Source organism: Notamacropus eugenii, chromosome 4, assembly GCF_028372415.1.
Source record: "Notamacropus eugenii isolate mMacEug1 chromosome 4, mMacEug1.pri_v2, whole genome shotgun sequence".
In the NCBI taxonomy this organism is placed as follows: Eukaryota; Metazoa; Chordata; class Mammalia; order Diprotodontia; family Macropodidae; genus Notamacropus; species Notamacropus eugenii.
Window position 1 is genome coordinate 48,394,760 of NC_092875.1, and position 18,095 is coordinate 48,412,854.

At 42.2% G+C, this 18,095-nt stretch overlaps 1 protein-coding gene across 4 annotated transcripts in view; it reads left to right on the forward strand.

Moving 5' to 3' along the window:
- Positions 1-6,970: 6,970 nt before the first annotated feature.
- EP400 (E1A binding protein p400) overlaps positions 6,971-18,095 on the forward strand; it is a 134,693-nt gene continuing 123,568 nt past the window's right edge. For all 4 annotated transcript variants that reach the window (XM_072600780.1, XM_072600781.1, XM_072600783.1 and 1 more), the window contains exon 1: positions 6,971-7,075. The gene's annotated coding sequence lies outside the window, so the exon portion shown is untranslated. The remainder of the gene's footprint in view (positions 7,076-18,095) is intronic.

Here is an 18,095-nt window from a genome sequence, read left to right on the forward strand (position 1 = left end):
TGTTAGTGGTCCAGCAATCCAGCCCTGTGCCACATTCAGATGTGGACTTTGCGCTGAATTTCTCCCTGAACCTCCATTTCAAGGAAGTACTTGAACCCACCTTCCCTCATCACTTTATTGCATCTACTGTCTACCTTCCCTCCTCCCCACCTCCCTTTTGTGTGTGTGTATGTATGTGTGTGTTAAGACAGCCAGGTGAGGCAGTGGATAGAGTGCTGGGTCTGGGTTCAGGAAGATCTGAATTCAAATTGGGTTTCAGATACCTATTAGCAGTATGACCCTGGCAAGTCATTTAACCTCTATTTGCCTCAGTTTCCTCATCTGTCAAATGAGGATAATAATAGTACTTACCTCCCAGGGTTGTTGTGAGGATCAAATGAGTAGAAATAAAGTGTTTAGCTCGGTTCCTGGCATATAGTAAGTGCTATATAAATGTTCACCATTATTAATATTTATTAGAATGTAAGCTTCTTTTTTTATTTTGTTTTGTTTTGCTTTTTTCCCCAAATTTATTAATTTGTTTTCAGTTTTCAACAATCACTTTCATAACTTCCAAATTTTCTCCCCTTCCCTCCCTGAGACAGCATGCAATCTTATATGGGTTCTACACATAACATTGTTATTAAACACATTTTCATATTAGTCATATTGCATAGAAGAATTAAAATGAATGGGAGAAACCATGAGAAAAACACAACACAACACAACAAAAGAGAAAATAATCTGCTTCATTCTGTGTTCTGATTCCATAGTTCTTTCTCTGGATGTGGATGACATTTTGAATCATGACACCTCTGGAAATGCTTTAGGTCCTTGCATTGCTGTGAAGGACTAAGTCTATAAAAATCAGTCCCCGTACATTGTGGCTGTTACTGTATAATGTTCTCCTCATTCTGCTCACTTCACTCAGCATTAGTTCATATAAGTCTTTCCAGGTTTTTCTGAAGTCTGCCTGTTTGTCATTTCTTATAGCACAATAGTATTCCATTACATTCATATACCACAACATGTTCATCCATTCCCCAGTTGATGAGCATCCCCTTGATTTCCAGTTCTTGACCACCACAAAAAGAGCTGCTACAAATATTTTTGTATATGTGGGTCCTTTTCCCATTTTTATGATCTCTTTGGGATACAGCCCTGGAAGTGGTATTGCTGGGTCAAAGGGTATGCACATTTTTATAGCCCTTTGGACATAGTTCCAAACTGCTCTCCAGAATGGTTGTAACAGCCCACAGCTCCACCAACAATGAATCAGTGTTCTAACTCTCCCACATCTTCTCCAACATGTATCATTTTCCTGTTTTGTCAAGAATGTAAACTTCCTGAGGGCAGTAGCTGTCAGTAAATATACCTGCATAAAAACTCAAAAACAAAATACTTAAACAGTCCCACTTGAAAGATAAAAATCACAATTGCTCCAAACAAAGTTGTGTGGATTCAGGAACGTTTCACAGAGTTATGTGACATTACTACATGCTTAATAACAAGGGCCTTTCTTGTTCCTGAAAATGACCTTTCTCCACCCAAATCCTGTGAAGTCAAGGAGAAACTATACAGATTAGTTTAAGAAAATTCTGCCACCAACTTTTGTCTGACCCTATAGTCAAGATTACCAGCTTCATTCATTCATGCCCTCACTCATCCATCTGTCCATCTATTTATTCCTGAATCATAAGGAAAGCTCTCTGATGGAGCAGAGGGCATTAGGTTGTTAAGAGACCTGGATTTGAATCCTGACTGCTATTTCCTTTCTGTGCAGTCTTAGGTAAACTCCTCTTAGGGCAAATGGGAAAGTTGTTACTAAAAGCTTTAAAATTATTTCTAAGTCCCTTTCAGCTCTAAATTCTAATCATCACATTAGCAAGGAACAGGTATGATGGAAGACTGTATGAAAGTATTTATTAAGCTTTTATATGTTCCAGCCAGTAGGAATACAAACCAAAGAAAAAATAGTAGTGGTCCTTTCCCTTCCCTCAAGGAACTTAACATAACAGCAGTACATAACACAAAAAGAGTGACAAGGGTGGTGAGAAGGAAAGGCACCTGAACAGTGTAGATGGTGGTGAAGTCCAGAGAGTCAGAAGCAGAGCCAGGAAAGGACTGAAGGACGGTTGATCTGGGCCCTTCTTTAAAATGTAAGATCTGGGAAGAAATTCACCAGTGGGATAAGGGGACTTCTGGGGTGCAGGGATGTTCCTGGGGGAGAAGACTGCTAGGCATGGGGAGGAAGACTGGAGAGTCAGAATCAGATAGGCAGAGAAGTGGCATGTAGAAGGGAGTGATAGCCAGCTAAGGGAGGGCCTGGGGAATCATAGGGATGAGCAGCCTGCAGTTGATAGAAGATAATGGTAGTGAGATAGCACTGATTTGACTAGTTAACCTAGAGCAGGAAGTAGAGAAGCTATGGGTGGCAAAGTAGATGGCAAGATGACCAGAGTAGAGTGCTAGATGAGATATGAACTGTGACTGGCTTTCATGGGGGAGGAGAACAAGCATTTCTATAGTGCCTACTATGTGCCACGCACTGTGCTAAGCACTCTTAAAATATTTCATTTGATCCTTACAACTCTGCTATTACCCCCATTTTACAGTTCAGAAAACTGAGGTTAACAGAGTTTAAGTGAATTGCCATGGATGACAAAACAAAGTTAAGTGTCTGAGGTCACATTTGAACTCAGGCCTTCATGACAGCTAGGTGGCGCAGTTGATAGAAAGCTGGGCCTGGAATTAGGAAAACCTGAGTTCAAAACTGGCTTCAGACGCCTCCTAGCTAGGTAACCCTGGGCAAGCCACTTGGACTGCTTTATTGCATCTAAGCTAAAATGCAAACTCCTCCTTTTGGTGTTCAAAGTCTTTTGTAACTTGGCCCCATAACTAATGATGGGCTGGGGCAAATGTTTTACCACCAGCTGGGGAAGGGGGAATGTCCTCTAGGACATACCTTTTAGTTTAATCTGCATCATTAACATTTTCACTATCACTTTCTTAAATCTAGACAATCAACAAAGCAGTAAATTGAGCCTGGAAGCGTAGCTTTGATGATTTCTGAGGCGTCCATGCTCCTAAAGGCAATTTAAAAAGGCCCCAGGCTCCAATTGATCTTTCTAGACTTATCACACTGTTGGCTCTCACTCTTGTTCCAGCCAAACTGGTCTACTCATTGTCCCTCTGTCCTGTTCTATGTCTAGATCCCAGACTTTGCTGTTCTCTATTCCTGGGGTCCTTTCTTTCTTCACCTCACCTCACTTCACTTCTTGGGACAGCCTAGTTCCATGAAAGATTCAGCTCAAATCCTAATCCCTTCAAGACACCTTTCCCCACCATCCAAGTTCTTAGCAATTCCCTTAATCCTAACTCCAAATGACTATAGATATTTGGTATTTTCTTACTTTTGTGTGTATGGTTCCCTTCCTCTCCCTCTCCCCATGTAAGCTTCTCAAGGGCTGTTACTGATTTATTTTTGACTTTGTATCCTTAATGGTTATTACAATGCTTGACACACAGTAGGCTCTCAAAAAATGTTCTGTGTATTGAATTGAATAATATTTATTCACCTGCCCCTGGAGCAGTAGTAAAGACCTCAGGTTCCTCAGAAAATCTGAAATACTTTATGCATGTGTCTGTAAATATACATACATATATATGTGAACCATATTTAAATTGTAAATCCAGTTTCAATGAACAAAAAATAATGGGCTAAAAGTCATACAAAGTAAATCTAGCATAACAGCAGAATCAGAATAGAATGTTTCCACCAAAAACATGACTAAAACAACAGTAATTTCTGCCTCTTTATTCGCTTTCCTTTCCTTCCTTCCTATCTGGCTCCTTTTTTCCCCTACGCCTTTCGTCCCCAGTCTACTATCTCCATATATTCTGTTCTTATAATCCTCCCTAGAATACACCTTCCTTTCTTCCTATCCTTCTTTAACAACTTTTTATCCTCCCCATAATACATCTCTTCCTATAATCCTCCCTAAAATATATTGTCCTTTCTTCCTAACCTCTCTCCCTGTAAAATCCTTATCTTCTCACCAATATTGGAAGAAGAAATCAATCAACCATCATCTATTAAATACATACTATGTGCCAGGGTGGGGTAGTTACGTGGTGAAATGGATAGAGGGGCCTGGAAGTCAGGAAGACTCATCTTCCTGAGTTCAAATCTGACTTCAGACATCAACTGGCTGTATGACTCTGAGTTAGTCACTCAACCCCATTTGCCTCAGTTTCTTCATCTGTAAAATGAGGTGGGGAAGGAAATGGCAAACTGTTCCAGTATCTTCGGCAAAAAAAAAAACCCAAATAGGGTCACAGACCGAAAAGCACAGAACACCATGTGCTAGGTACATAGTTGTGGGGATATAATGACAAAAGTGAAGGATTTCCTGCTTCCAAATAGCTTCCATTCAACACAAGGAACACATTTATTTACATTGCTAAGTAGATAACAGGCTATATACAAAAGTAAACTTTAGCCCGCTGGTGCAGCCCAGCCTTCCAACGTTCTCCGCTCCCCTTCCTGCGCTCTGTGGTCCAGTCAAGCCCGCTTCTCTCTGGTCCTTACACAGGGCAGACATCTCCCATCTTCATGCCTTGGTCCTGGCTCTACTTTGTGTTTAGAATGTGCTTCCTTTTCACCTCCTTCACTTTTGGGAATCCTTCTCTTCCTGCAAGATGCAGTTCCAACACTACTTTTTTTTTAAAAGAAGCTTTTTATTTTTTATTTGTTCTAAAACTACAGTTGTTTGTTTGGTTTTTTGCATTCTCGGTACTCAGCATAGTCAGTTAACAGGCATTTATTTGGTGCTTACTATGTGGCAGGCATTGTGCTACAAAGAAAGCCAAAAACAAGGTACCTGTACCTATTGGGCTCAGAATCTAATAGGGGAGATGACATAAAAGTGTGCTCAAATAAGATGTGTGTGTGTGTGTGTGTGTGTGTGTGCGTGTGTATTTGAGAGAGACAGCAAAAAATTAAGTTTCCACAGACTTGCTGAAGTCATTGAGAATAAGTCAAATAATAAGAAAGTTTAGGTGGGCTCAACCAATCAAGAGACAGTGGCCTTCAGAAAATTACCTAAAACTAGCTTAAACTAGCCAGGGCTTCACTGTGCTTGCTTAGTGAACCTCATGCCGATAAGCAGACCCCACCTCCCCATAAAATTCTCCCTCCATTTTCTGATCATGAGTCCTATGTTGAAGCATGTTTGGGAGAGGGAAACACACCAAGGATGGTTACTAGTAGGCATGTAGAGCAGATGGTGACCTAACGGAGATGGGACCAATGGGAGGATCTCTGTCCTGAACTAACAGTATCAGAATGCTCTCTCTTCTACATCCAACACTTCCTACTCCTGAAAAGAAGCGTTGGACTCCTCTGAACTCTGCTGTGATACATTTTCCTTGATACCTTTTCAGTGTCAGGCGTGTTTCTAACATATATATCATAATATATACATCTAGAGGATATCCACAGTCAATTTAGCAGATAGGTGAGAGCACCATGTCCTGGAATTGGGAGGATCTGAGTTCAAAAGATATAGACAAGATAGATGGGGGATAATCAGCGGATAGAAGACAAAGGTTTCTTGTGGAAGGAGGGATTTTCTTGGAACTTGAAGGAAGCTAAAAAAAACAAACCAGGAGGTGGGAGAATATTCCAGGTATGGGAGACCTGATTACCTCCCGGAGCAGGCACCAGAGGGTCTCCACAAGCTGCTCCCCTCCGACCTTTCTTATCTTCTTCCACCTTCCTCCCTGACCCTCCTCTTCCATCCAGTGCCATCCGCCTCCCTCAGCTCCGGGCACTCTCTCTGGCTGTCCCCATGCCCAGAGGGCTCCTCCTCTGCTCTGGCTTCCTTTAGCGAAGGATCTCCCTTCGTACTGGGAGGCGTCCCCAGGCCCGCGCTTCTCCTCTGCTAATGACCTCCAGCTTATCCCGTATAGAGCTCGCCCTGGAGATGTCTGTGTGCCCCCCTCTGCTCCCATTAGCGGGACGGACTCCGGGACACCCGGGGGGCCTCGATCAGCGCTCAGAGCTGGGCAGGAGCGGTCTGCCTCTGCCTCCTTTAGTACTCCAGCGGGGCACTAAGCAGGCGCTTCATAAATGCTTACTGACTGGGCGAGGAACAGAAAAGAGGACCCTCGAGGCCAGGGCAAAGGTGGGCAGAGCCTGGGGGCAATGGGAGCCAAGGGGCGCACTGAGCAGGGAAGTCAGTTTGACAGCTGAGGGGGGGGAGGCTTCACTCCCCGGGGGCAGGGCCTGTGGTCTTTGTTTCTGCAGCCTCCAGCTTACTCAACGCTTGCCAATCGTCCCGGGTGGACTGCTTTTCCTTCCCCGCTCCAGGCTCCCTACACAGGCTGCCTCCAGGAGCGGGCATTGTTAGGACTCCTCTTCCTCCACCTCGCTCGATCGGCACCGCTCAAGTCGCCTTCCTTCCCGTCGGCCCCGCCCGCCAGCCTCTCTGTCTCTCGTCTCCTCTCGTTCGTCTTCGCCTCTCTATCCCTCCCTTCCTTTTTCTCTATGGCCCTCCGCCTCCCCGTACCCCGCCCCCCCCCTCCTCGCGCCCCCTAGCGCCTCGAGTTGGTGCGCCCTCGAGAGTGGGGCTCAGGCTGGGCCCTGAGGAGAGCCGGGGACGACGCGAAGGCGAAAGTCCCGGCGGCGCGTGTCCCCGCCGGCTCGCCGTGGCCGCGCCGCCTTTCGCTTCTCCGCAGGGCGCTGAAAGGCCGTCGCCGCCGTCGCCACCTCCTTCTCGCCGATCGGTAGCCGAGGTGAGTCAGTCCCAGGAGTCGCGGAGACAAGCTAGGCGGCCGGGGGAGAGCGGGGCCACGGCGGATGGGTTCCTCCCCACTCCCCTCTGTCCCCGGCGGCGCGGGCTCGGCCCGGGCCCCTAGAGGCGCGGCGCGTGGGCGCGCGGGGGCCGCTTCCGGTCGTCGGACCTAGGGGCCGCCGAGGCTTCCGGGCCGCCGCCGCCGCCGCCGGACGGACGGACTGACTGGAGGGCCGGACGGAGCGCCGGGCGGAGGCGCTGAGGGCCGAGGCGGTTCCGAGGCTCGGGCCGGAGCTCAGGTGGGAGAGGCCGCTCAGGGCTTCCCTCGGCGCCGGACGTGAGGCCGTCGCCTCCCCTTTGTGACGGGTGAGGGGGAAGATGAAGGGACCGGCCGAGGGGGAAGCGCAGCGTAGGCCCCCTGGTCGCCCTGACCATTGTTGTCAGCGCCCGGGGCGGCGCGGGGCCGCAGACGGCGGAGATGATCCGGGCCACCCCCTCCCTTGTCGGCCTGGCTGGTTTTGTCCTTCGCCCTCCTCTGGCCGGGCCGGGCGGGATGTAGGATCCTCTCGGAGGCTGAGCGACGTTGGGCCGGGGACCGAAGTAACGGCGGAGCTGTCAGTCCTGCCCCTCCCGCGGGGTGGGCCGGAGCCCGGCTAACCTCCTCCTCCCTGCTCTTAGTGCCCCGCTAGGGTCTAGGGAGCCTTCCGAGGAAGACCCTGCGGGCCCAAGGTTACGTTATCGCCCACCGATGGCAGCTAGCCTCGGGTAGAGCGAGCAGGAGGATGGGCGGCAGCTACCCCGGCCTCCCATCCCGCCGCCGCCGCTTCCTAGCGGGGTGACCCTCGGAAGCAGCCGGGGTTCAACAGACCTTAGCATCCTTCCTATCCCTAAATCTGTGACAGATCTAAGAAGTGACCCATGTATGAATAGCGCGAGGGAGGAGGGGGACAGGAGCAAGGAAACTAGCTTTGTTGGGACGTTATCTTTGTTTTTACCTACTTAGAACAGGAGACTCCCATCCCTAACCCTCATTGGCACCCCCAGGGTTCATGCAGCAAGTAAATCTTCAAAGGATTCCCAAGTCTAGATCTGATGTAAAAATAAAATCAAAACCCACAGCCATAAGATGGAATTATAGGATTCTAAAGCTGGAAGAAACCTTGAATGCCATGGCATTGTTTGAAAATCGTTCATTTTCTTAATAAGCCAGTTTTGAAAAAGATGGTTGAATGACTTCAGCGGTCTTTAATGGATTGTTTTGATTGTATTTAGTAAGACCTTTTATCTACAACATTTATTTTTACACAGTATTCCTTGTTGCTTTCATGACTAACCTATTTGGGAAGATTTTAAAATGGTACCAGTACATACAGTCTTTCTATTTTAAGTAAATGGCTTTAAAAATGACATTGAGTAATTTTGATCTTGTGCATATTTAGATGTTATAAACAAAGTATTAGTAATGTTTATTTCCTGCTCTTATTTAGAATATTTTAAAGAAGTTAACATTGGTTTTTGAAAGGTGTTATGATATTGCAGAGATGCTCCTTTTCACAGAAATTTTACTTTTCAAAATGGAAACAGGGATTTATTTTATTTTCTATTGTGTTTTTGTTAAAGTGACCTGAAATACTAAGGTAATTTTGACTCCAATTCTGATTTAAGGTTAACCAGCCACCCTTTAAATTTGAGTCAATGAGAATAAAATTTTTTAGGGTATAAAAATATGAAAGATTATACAAGTGGTTGTGAGATACCAAAGGTTGTTTTGGAAATTGGTACCTTAGAGTTTTTCTGAGTCAGCAGATTCAAGATGACATCTGACATCTCTTCCACCTTTGAAGTTGTATGATTTTGAGACTTGAGGATAAGGAAAAGTGCCCAAGGAGAAATAGGGTGAAGAGGAAAAGGGAATTACTGCTAAGACCAGGGAAAGGAAATTGGTTGTATCTATTCATGGGTTAAGGAGGTGAGGAGAAGGACAAAGATAACCTTCATTGTCAGTTTGTTTAGCGCTTTTTCTGGGAAGCTGGCCCCCAGCTGCCCGAAGGAATGACAGAAGACTGAGGGTTTTGCTTCCAGAAAGCATAGAGAAGTGGGAGAATTTCACAATGACCTGCACGGGTCATGCACTGTTTGTTTCTGCCAGAACAGTCTGGTCTTCCCAGGGGACCGGGGGACCCTGTTCTTGGGCTATCAGAAAAGAATGAGTTTTTCTCCAAATGGATGGAGAACTTCAGTGTGAAAACAAAGAAGAAGCAGGATTTAAAGAGGCAGGGGAGAATCCTGACCTGAAAGATTGTGATTAGAGAAAAGGGAAGAAAGACCCCTGAATACTTGAAATTAAGTAACAGATAGGAACTCTTTTAAAGTAGGTGTGATCTCAGATACCAACAGTGTGACTCTGGGCAATTCACTTAACCTTTGTTGGACTCAGTTTCCTCTGTAAAATAGAGATAATAAAAGCTCATATCTCCTACGGTTATTGTGAGGTAATAAGATAATATTTGCAAAGGGCTTTGCTAACCTTAAATTGCTCTACCAATAAATGCTAGCTAACTATTATTATCCAGAGGAGGAAAAGGTAGCTGCTTGTCTTCTAAGTAAAGGATCTACAAATGTTACTAGTGAGAGATAGTCCAGTAAAAGTCAGAGTAAGAAAAAAAGTAGTGATGGTGAAAGGTATAAAGACAGTTCTTTACTGATTGGACATTCATAATAAAGAGGATTGCTAACTTTTTTCTGGGACTTAAATAGAGTGTGAGAGAGAACATCCCAAGACTTGTCAAACAGAATGACTTCTATTCGTATATAGAGATTCATGAGAACAAAATTGATAGCACCAGGAATCTGGACAGCTTTGAGAAAGATAGTCTTGAGTAGGAAATTGGTCACTTTAGGGATACAGGAATTCTTTTCACCTCTACTTCACATTGAAAACAAGGTTTTAGAAGGGAGAGGTAGATTTGGGAAATGAATAGGTGACTAAGAGGTAATGTCTTAGAATAGGATTTAAACCATGGCTTAAAATATAGGAATGATAAACTCTTAGCCAGGGATGGAGTGAATGTAAAGATTGGCTGATAGAAACAATTTGTCTTAGGATCTTGCAAATCTAATTTGAAGGACTCTACGCTGAAAAGGAGGGAGAAAAGAGAAAATTCCTTGCATTGATAAACCCATGCCATAGATGCCTTAGGGAGTAGCTAAGTGAAGGAATAATTATAGCAGTAGAGACACCCAGGAGATAAAAGTCTTAGAGAAACACTTGGTCCAGCCTCTGGCTTTAGTTGTCTTTCTTTATATGAACGCACAGAGAATGGGTAACAAACGAGATGAATGTAAGATCCCATGGTAAGAAGGCAGAATTGCCTTATAAGTATCACTGAGACTAGGACCTGTGACTGGTTCTGGAAGGGAGTATCTTTCTTCAGAAGTAAGGGAAATTGGAAAAGGAGGGTGAATAGAGGTGTACTGGTATGGTACATTAAGAATATAGTGTCATATGAGAAGATCCAGGAATCAGGAAGAATTTCATTGGGTTGTAAACAGAGGCAAAGACAGCAGTATTGTCACTGGAGTAGAACATAGGCCACCTATCCAGAAAGAGGAAGGAGGGATATGTCCTGGCATTAAGGCACAGTATAGTAGTGATGGGGGATTTAAGCTGTCTGTGCATATGCGGCTGCCAAATGGAGAGCAGCTAGCACTTTCTTGGTTTACTTTAATGATAGTTTCATTCTTTAAGTGACAGAAGCATTGCAAAGGGGGACTTCTGTTCTGGACTTGATTTACACCTGCAGGGGAAACTGAGTGCTGAGCAGAAATGAGGCAGCCATTCTAGGGGCACGCACAAAACTAGGCAAGTCTGACATGTGCCTAGATTTTGGGAGAGTAGATTCCAAAGGGTTCATTCAGATAAAGGATGGCTAAGATCTTGTGGACTGCAAATCTGTAGTGAAAGCCTGTCCAGGAGGGGTATCTGAATCCACAAAGAGAAGCTGTTTGGATTAAGCAGAAAAAAGGGGAATCACCTAAAGGCACTGTTGTATATTTGTAGGTAATTATTTTAACTCATGGAGCTTTCATTTATTTTACTCATTTTCCCTTCATAGAGTTCAACTTATGTTGGTTTTTATTTGAAAAATTTTATTGATGCAGTTTGTTTTGACACCAGTCATTGCTTGGTCTAGTCTTTCCTTCAGTGAACCATCACTTAAAATAAAAAGTTAAGTAAAACCAAATCAGCCCAGGGATCCGTCTGACAACCTATGTGGTCTTTCACATCTCTGAGTTTTCTACCTCATTATCAAGAGGAAGGACATGTGTTTCATTGTTTCTTCTCTAGGACTGAGATTGATCATTGTAATTAATCAGTTTGCTGGTCTTTTATTGCTTTTATTTACATTATTTTAATTATTTTTTTGTATATTTTTCTTGTTTACATCAATTTGCTATTGGTCCTACTTCACTTTGCATCAGTTCATATTAAGTCTTCCCAGTGCTTCTCTGAATTCTCATGTTAAGTTCTTATAGTATAATAGTTACATTATATACATCATATATTACACTATATGTACATTACATATCGTTATAATAGTTACATTACATCCATATGCCATATGCCACAGTTGACCAACAATTCTCTAGTTTGATGGCACACGTACTGATTCTGGTTTTTCCTACTACAAAAAATGCTGCTCTGAATATTTTGTGGGGGTGTTTGTTTTTGGCCTTCTTAGGATAGAGGCTAGTAGTGGAATATATTTGGGTTAAAGGTTATGAATAGTTTAATGATTTTTGCTGCATAATTCAAAACTTTAATGAAGATTTCCAAAAGAAATTTTGGAACTGGGAAGGTAATGGGAGGCAAATACAAAAGTATGTTGCATAGTCGTTAGCCCTTCAGAAAGAGCTGAGTTTACCAAGGACAAAAAACCCAAGGTTTTAAAATGTTCCTTCTAGTTGTGTTAAAGGCAAGAGGAGGAGCAGAGAATGATTGACGGAATCAAGGCAGGGACAACATGATCACAGCTTCATGGAGTTAAGAGTTCCAAAGGATTCTGAATGTTGAGGGAAAGGAGATGTAAATACTCCAGGCTTCTTTTGCTCCTGGATTCTTTTTTAGGCATTTGCTCTGCATTTATTAGGTGCCTCCAAAGACAAAAATGGAACATTCTCTACTCTCATGGAGCTTACATTCTATTGGGGGGAAACAATATATACACATAGAAGTAAATACAAAATATATACACAGTTAACAGGTAATTTGGGGGAGAGGGGTGGGACTAACATCCCAGGAGGCAGCTGCATTTGGACTGAGTCTTGAAGGAGTAAAGAGTAAGGAATTCCTGAGGGGAAAATGAGGACGGTTGGGATGGGGAGGAAACGCTGGAAAGAGAGGATGTTGTGCTTTTAGAGCAGCTGCTTGGACATTGTGGCTGAAAGGTAGAGTGTGGGAAGAGAGTAATATTGAAGGGCCGGCTGGAGCCTCTGAAGGACTGTTGCCAAATGGCAAAGTTTGTATATTGTATATCCCTAGAAGGGAAAACACACCTACAGAGTGTCTCTTATGTGCTAGGTACAGTCCTTTTTACAAATATTAATTCCTTTGATCTCAGTAACCTTTGGGAGGCAGGTACTATTATAGTCCTCATTTCACAGTTGAGGAAACTGGAGACAGACATTAAGTGACTTGCTTAGGGTCCCACAGCTAGTAATTGTTCCAGGCCAGGTTTGAACCCAGATTTTTCTGACTCCAAGCCCAGTGTACTGTCAATACACTGCCATCAGCAGCTTCTACCTAGATAGGAAGACACTGAAACTTTTTCAGCAGGGAAAGTGACATGGTTGGACCTTCGCTTTAGGAATATCAGTTTGACTGTGTGGAGAATGGATTGGAAAAGGGAGAGACTGGAGGTAGGGAGGCTAATGAGGAGACTTTGGCAGTAGTCTTTGTGTGTGTGTGGGATGACAAAGGTTTGAATTCAGGTGACCTCTGAATAGACAGAAGAGATATTTGCAAGAGTTGCTTTAGAGTTACTGTTTCTGTCCAAAGCTTTTGGACTGGAAAGAACAGAATGAAAATGACTAATGCAGAGTTGAAATCTTAGGCAAGGGGCATTGTAGTGACTGCTTTGATGTGTTAAAGTTACCAGATGTTTTACAAGCCAAGGTACTGGCATGGTGCAGGGTGGATATGAAGATGAGCCACTGTCAGTTCTTAGATAATGGAAAGGTGTTGCAGGACAGGACAGAAGGGCAAATATTTTTTTTTTATTTAACTTTTAACATTTATTTTCACAAAATTTTGGGTTACAAATTTTCTCCCCTTTTATCCCCTCCCCCCCCCCCCAAACCCAAGCATTCTAGTTGCCCCTGTGACCAATCTGCTCTCTCCTCTAGCCTCCCTCCCTGCCCTTGTCTCCGTCTTCTCTTTTGTCCTGTAGGGCCAGATAGCTTTCTCAACCCCTTAACCTGTATTTCTTATTTCCCAGTGGTAAGAGTGTTACATTTGATCCTAACACTTTGAGTTCCAACTTCTTTAGCTCCCTCCCTCTCCACCCCTTCCCCTTGGAACAGAAGGGCAAATATTGACCCAATTTTCAAAACAGAGAAGGGAGGGTAGAATGTGCAAACCCTAGGTCAATTTATTTGACTTGGATTCCAAGAAAAATTCTAGAATGTATTAAAGAAATGCATCATTAGTGAACATAGAAAAGGAATTGGTGATCCCAGAGAGTTTACATCATATTTCCTCAAGAAAAGGTCATGTTAGCCAGACTATCTTGACTGGTGGATCTGAGGAATGTTAATGTGTATATGTAGTTTACTGAGGTTTTAGTGAGACATTTACATTGTCTCTTCATTCTGCTTTTGTGACTAGAATAGAGAGATGTGATCTAGACAAGACTTTAGTTGGATGGACTTGGGACTGATTGAATGGGTGGACCAAAGAGTAGTTACTTATGATTTATGAATTTAGGTCTTCTTAGAAAATCTGTAATTAGAGTAGCTGTGCTTGGTTTGTGCTGTTTAATATTTTTATCAATGTCTTGGCTGAAGGCATAGATGACATGCATATCAAATTTCATGTCATAGATTTAGAGCTGGAAGGAATCCTAGAGGTCATAATCCAAATGCATCATTTTGCAGCTCAGGAAATTAAGGTGCTTAGAGATATTATATATCCCTAACATCTAACGAGTAGAAACTGTGGAATTTGAACCCATGTCCCTCAGATTACAAATACAGCTTTTTTTCATTTGTACCATGCTGCCTTATGCTGCCTTATTTGTACCATGTGCCCTTATGGGGCACAGCAGGAAAACCAGGGTGCCTGCAATGTAGAGTGTGTGAAGGAAAGGCCCCATAAACTGTGAAATACTCTCTCTGCTTTCCCCTACCTCTTTATGGGATTGTGAGCCACAGGCACAAGGATCCTTTTTATTTCTAAAAAAGGTGAAATGCTTAGCTCAGTGTCTTATGCATAGTAGGTACTTCATACATTTTTTTGAGTTAAATTCAAATTTGGGGAGGATTATTACAGTCCATTCAATGGTTACTCTGGGCCTGGTTTGGGAAGACTTTGATTGATTATTCTCCATGATGATAACTGTAAAGGCTGGATATCTGAAGCCTTTCCCTTGAGTTATTATGGATTGTCTGTTTTTGTTGAAGAGATTTGTTACTAGTATCTGAGGTAATGAATCCCACAGATTTATTAATTTATGTGTTAAAAAAAAGGTTTTGTTTGTCCTAAACTTTCCAAGTTAATTTTCTATTATATAGAGACTTGATAAAGAAATTCATGTTCATACTATGCCTTTCTTGATTCTGAACACTAATACCATCAGTATTAATGTTGAAAGGGATCTTAAATGTGATCTTGAACAACCCTCCTCCCAGTGCCTCCTTTGATTTTGTTTGGCTGCTTGGAATTGATGTACCTTAATAGAGAGAGGATGGCAAAGCTGTTAAAAAAGTCCATAAAGCTCTTAATAACAGACCAGTATTTCTTTATTATGAAATTATTTCTTTATATTCCAATAAACCATGCCAATTTGCATGTCCATTATTAGAATTTCACCATAAAAAAAGAAATGTTGGATCTTTAGAATATGATTTGTTACTATTCTGGCAGCTGGTGGTGCTTTGGATAGAGTACAGGATCTGAGTCAGGAAGATCTGAGTTCAAATCCAGTCTCACTTAATAGTTGTGTGACCCTGGTCAAGGCATTTCACTTTTCTCTGCCTCAGTTTCTTCAAGTGTAACATGGGGGTTTAATAATAGTACCTTCTTCTCAGGGTTCCGAGGATGAGATTTTATATATATATGTGTACATATTTATTTATTTTTTCCAGCTCTTGGCTGGCGCCCACCTTAACTTACACATCTAAGTTCAACCCATGCTTTTTGATCCTTGTGTCTAAAAATTTTCTAATTGTTTCGTGTGTTAGTTTTCAGAGTCCATTTAAACCGTAATGAGTTAGCCAAGCGACAAATGTTTATTAAATGTCTGCTATGTTCCAGGCACTGTGCTAGGGATACAGTGACAATAGTCTTCACCCTCAAGGAGTTTTTTGTTTCTCTCTCTTTCTGACTCTCATTTTCTTTTTTGTTAACTCTCTCATTCTGTTTCTCTCTCATTCGCTGCCCCTCATTCTTTCTCATTGTTTCTCATTCTCTCTTCCTCACTCACTCTCTTTCCCCTCCCATCCCATTCTCCCTCCCTCCACACACATATGTATGTAGGTGTATTCAGAATAGATATAAGGTAATTTGGGAGGGAGAATACTACTAGTTGAGGGTGTTAGTAAAGGTTTCCCGTAAAAGAAGGTAGTACTTAGTGAGCTGAGTCTTGAATAAAACTAGGGATTGCAAGAGGGGAAGGGAAGTTGGTCAGTGCAAAGACACAGAGACCTAGAATGGGGACTTTTCCCCCTTTCCCTTACCCACTCCATTCCTCTCTCCCTCCCCCTTCTTTAGCTTCTTTTTATGTGTTGTCATTCCCCATTAGATTGTGAGGGCTTTGAGGACAGGGACTGTCTTTTGCCTTGGTTTGTTTCCTCCAAGGTAAGCATTGTGCTTGGCACATTAATAGGTGCTTAATAAGTGTTTATTGGTTGATTGATTATTGATTATTTACTAGAGAATGTGAAGGTGATTAATATTGGAAAGGTAGGTTGGAATCAGGTTGTATAGAGCTTTAAATGTTGAAGAGGACTTCATATTTGTTTCTAGAAATAGCAAGAATGATTGTAGTTTACTGAGTAGGGGATGACATAGTTAGACCTATGCTTTAAAAAAATCACTGGGTCAAAAGTGTGGAGGCTGGATTGGGGTGGGCTGAGACTTGAGGCAGTGAGACAGAGGACTTCCCCCTACTCCTTTAAACTTGGAGCAGAGATATCCTTGTACACTAAACTTAATAAGCACTCAGAAAATACTTAGGGGTTTGTTTAGTTCACATTTTCTTTTTTTTTATATCTAGAAATGCTTTTTGTAATCTGAATTTGGAATGTGTGTTGCTTAAAAAATTGAATAGAAACAACTGAATTAACATTTAATTAGTGGTCTTTTTTTCTCAACTGTCATTTTACCTATGTAAAATGTACGGATAATACAATTGGACATTTTCAACCAATATTATTAAATTTAAATGCCACATTTGTTACTGTTTTTATGACACCTTATAGAAAATAGTAGTTTTTTTATATCTAAATTTCTTAAATATAGATAGCACAAAAGTGCAGTGTTTTTCAATACATGTAGGCCAAAAATAAATTGTGATTTTATACAGGAGTAACTCTTTCACCTAGTTTTTTTAATCATTTTATCTGCCTCGTTCATTGGGGGTAGGGAGATACAAGGTTGGTAGCTAGAGCTTTGGAACTGAAAGATATCTTAAAGGTCATCCATCTCAGCACTTTTATTTTACAGGTAGAAAAACTGGGGCCAAAGAAAGTCAAGTGTCTTGCTTAAATCACAAGCCAATTTTTCACTCCATTGACTCTGTTGTACTTTATTGTCTTTAGCAACTGTTCCAAACCTCTATTCTCTTCAAACTTCCTACATCAGTGATATCAAGCTCAAATAGAAAGGTGCCACTAGATTGTAAATAAGGATCTCTGTGAGCCACACATTGACAAAGAAGACTAACATCATCTTTGTTTGTTATAGTTATATTTATTTTTTAAATACTACCCAGTTACATTTTAATCTAATTGGGCTACACTCAGTGCACCCCCATATTTGACACCTTTGTTCTACACTATTCCCTCTCCTCTTTCTCTTCCTCCTTTCCTGTCTTTATTGAGAAAATTGAGGGCTCTCCCCACCTTGAGTCTTTTTTCATTCTTTTTCTAAAGTTCAAAATCTCTTTACATTGTCCTCTATTCTTTCCTCCTTTTCTCTAGCCTCTGAGGTGTTGGCGGTTCTTTTTCCTTGCCAAGGCCAACCTCTTCACTTGTGTCCTTGATCCTATTAATTGGCATTCCTGTAGGGAGTTTGATACTCCTGTCATCTCTCCTTAATTCTTCCCTCCCACCCTATTTTCAACATCTCTTTATCTACTCTTAGTCCTTGATACTTATAAATAATGCCATGCTTATCATTTGTCTGTAAGAAACCTTTACTTGGCCCTGCTGCTCCTCTCAGACTCTCATCCTGCATCTCCCTTCCTTTCTACACACTCAAAGAAAATGTTTTCTTGAGGCAGTTCCCTTTTCTACTTCCTAACCTCTTACTCACTTCATAGCTTTTTGATTTCTGACTACTTTACTGCTTTCTCTAAGGTTAATAACAATTTCTTAATTCCTAAATCTAATGTCCTTTTCTCAAGTCTCATCCTTCTTCACTTCTTTGCAGCTTTTTTACTTTGTGGACCTATCTCCTTATCCTGGATATTCTCTTCTCCGTTGACTTCTCTAATGTTGCTTTGTAATGCTTCTCCTGATATGGAAAAACTACTCAATTTGTAGTCAGGGGATATGAATAACCTCTGAGGGTCCCTTTTTTTTTCTTATATGGATAAAGGAGGGGGTCTAAGCAGATGATTTCTGATATCCCTTCTATCTCTAAATCTGTGATTCTTTGTTGGATCATCATTCATTTCCTTCTCTTGCTATGGGTGCCTGTCAAACTTTATCCTGGGTTTTCTTTCTCTCTCTCTCTCCTCTCTCTCTCTCTCTCTCTCTCTCTCTCTCTCTCTCTCTCTTTCTCTCTCTCTTCCTCTTTCCTTCTCCTGGATTATTTAATTAGCTTCAGTGAGTTCAGTTATCTTTCCGTAGATGATTATACAGCTTAGTCTCCCTTCT